Source organism: Nansenia antarctica (genome assembly GCF_963989245.1).
Source record: "Nansenia antarctica genome assembly, chromosome: 1".
Lineage (NCBI taxonomy): Eukaryota > Metazoa > Chordata > Actinopteri > Argentiniformes > Microstomatidae > Nansenia > Nansenia antarctica.
The window spans coordinates 16922586-16925640 of NC_137674.1; positions in this window are offsets into that span (position 1 = coordinate 16922586).

Below are 3055 nucleotides of genomic sequence, written 5' to 3' on the forward strand. Positions count from 1 at the left end.
GATATTGTCACAGGAGCATTTTAAAATACAGAGAATCCTATACTTGTGTTGTTGGTGCAAATAAATACATTTTGTCCCATTTCTCTTCAAATGAAATGAAAGAATATTTTATTTAAAAGGTTTCTCCTTTCCTGATACGAACTGAATAACCTCAGAGAGGGAGACTGAAGTTAAGACAGAGAGTAAGAACAGTAGGAACATGAGAAAGACAAGCAATGAGAGGCAGAGGTGGGCAAAAACAGAGACTGACTGAATTGAAAGACCCAAAAAAGAGAAAAGGACAGAATGGCTTTCTTTCTCGCCTCTGGAATTCCTTACATTCTCACGTACTGCCCTGCAGTGGGAGCATGGGTGGGAGAGCAGTCCTTCTTGTGTCCAACCAGGCGCCTGCCCTGTTTGTTTGTGTGCAGATGGGACAAGCAGAGGAGGGGTCTTTAACATTCTCTGCATTCCAGCTACGAAGCACAAGTGCCCAGGACCAGGCATAAATCAGCTGTTTGGAGTGTATGGGGGAGGGGGCGGGGGTCTTGTTCCCTTAAACCCACCCATCCATCCATCACACAGAGGGTTGTAAAAGCCCAGCTAGCTAACCTCAGGCAAAGTTTGTTCAGTACTAAGAGATGGATTGCCCTCTCCTCCGTCTCAATGTGATGAAGAGGTGTTGACCGTGAGGTTTGGAGGCAACTGTCTGAAAGTAGAAGAGAGCTGTAATTACCCATGCTTATGGCCTCTTAAACCCCCCCTAACAAGTCCCAGAACCATTATCACCCCTAAACTCAATCTCTTATGCTGGTTTACAGAAATCCTGCACGAACAACAGAACATGCCAGGGCAGCGCTGTTGCTTTTTTGGGGGGGAAACTCCAAGGGAGAAAATAGACTTGTTGGGCTGTTTTCTTTTTCTTTCTTTTCTTGTGAAAGGGTGGTGGCTTGACCAGGAAAAAGACTTGACTGCCACAGTTTCTAGTTCTCAACGCCTATGTATGTCACAAACAAAGAACATAAATTGAGTTGGGCACAAAATGGAATTTCCTTTAAATTAGATTAAATCACACCCACAGACTTATTATAGACCAGAACAACATGTCACTTGTATCTCTCTCTCTCTCTCTCTCTCTCTCTCTCTCTCTCTCTCTCTCTCTCTCTCTCTCTCTCTCTCTCTCTCTCTCTCTCTCTCTCTCTCTCTCTCTCTCTCTCTCTCTCTCTCTCTCTCTCTCTCTCTCTCTCTCTCTCTCTCTCTCTCTCTCTCTCTCTCTCTCTCTCTCTCTCTCTCTCTCTCTCTCTCTCTCTCTCTCTCTATCTACAGTTCACTGCCTGTTTCCAGCTTGGATTCACTCCCTTTGAAAATTATTTTTCCCAAAACATTCTTCCTCATCTCTAATTGGTTGAGCCAGATTAGTGACAGACAAGGGGGAGAGAGAGGAGTTGGCACTACCTGGTGGCCTGGAACCATGGAACATAAAACGCTTGACAAGTGCTTAGTTGTGTTGTTGATGATAATCCTACCTTGAAGGAGGAATTTCATTTAATAGTCACCATAAATCAGTTAGGTAAACATACACAACATCCAGCCTGGTTTTACAGTACAATACTAAGGGAAGTTCATCCAATGTTCTTTCCCCATGTATTAGTGTTTATGCTGTTGTAGAGTCTGTTAGACAGAAGGGGAGAGAGCGGACTGTGATCAGGGTGACAGGGGTCTTGATGCTCAGCACTTGGGAGGGAGGAAGCTCCCAGTGACGACCCGTGGCGCCTTCACAACCCTCTGCGTGGCTTATATTCCATTTATGTTTACAATCATTAATACAGAATTTAAATGTTTCTCTAGAAAACAGTTTCTTCCTTCAAATGGACCAACATTCAAGATCATGTCCCAAACACCTGTTCCCTGAAAGTGAAGCTGTCAGCTTTCAGATGAATAAGCTTTGGCATGTTGGCCAGGAGAGCCAAAGAAAGCAGCCAGAAAGCAAAGCTCTTTCCCAGTTCTGCACCACAACATCAAGTGAGTTGTGACTAAAATGTCAATTTTCCATCCAAGAGGAAATCCACGGACAAGAGGAAATGTTAGAGATTAGATGGGCGTGGCCTACGGTACCTCAGAAATACCATGGGTATGTCCAGGGACAGCAATCCTGCAATTTTGAAGATGGCCAAGGTTGGCTCCACCAATCAGATGTTGGTATGAACACTATAGCAGCACCAATGAACGACATTTTCGGGATTCACTCGACCAATCACATCTCTCATAGGAATTGGGCAATGAAAACTTCCCTTCATCCAGTTACATATACTGTATATTATCGATGGTCATTTCCCTTACATAAGAAATAATTATCTATTGTGGAAAAGTGAAGTGGACGCACTGCAGACTGGATTAGGATCCCAAAGCCAGTAGTAGTGGAGGTTTATGGGAACATTTACTTTGGGATGCTGAGCATGGGGGCAGGGATAACGTGTTCCATAACCTTGCTGAATCAGCGGGTTGGAACCCAGCTCACCTTTTAGACGGGAGAGAGTGTGGAGAGAGCTCGCCCCGGGGCAGGGGGGTGGGGGGGGGGGGGGGGGGGGAATAAAAGAAAGGGAGAGAAGAGAATGACGCAGAGCAGACACAAGCAAGTTCATATGCAGTTTGTCCTCCGGGGCACGCATACTTCAGGCTTACAGTGTTTATTGTTGCTTTGCTGGCTGTAACCATGGTGAGGGGGTTCGGTATCTTCAGTAGAGGGCAAGGGTTAAACCGCAGAACACATCTGAGTGTCACATCTGAGTCAGAATGATAGGTACAAGACGAGATGAAATGCAGCCTTCCTCACAACCCGCAAAACAACAGCACTGCTTACAGTATACACATTTCACTGTTGGCTCGCTCAACTATTGGCTTGCTCAAGTGCTCAAATGAAAAAGGCTGTGTGTGTACACAGCATACTATTTGTGAAGTTTGACCTTGAACGACACGTTCTCACAAACCAAAGGTAATATAGAACTTTAATTCAAACTTGCTTTATGCTGTGGTGCGGGAAAGCGTGGCCTCTATGTCATTAGCTTCAGATACATGC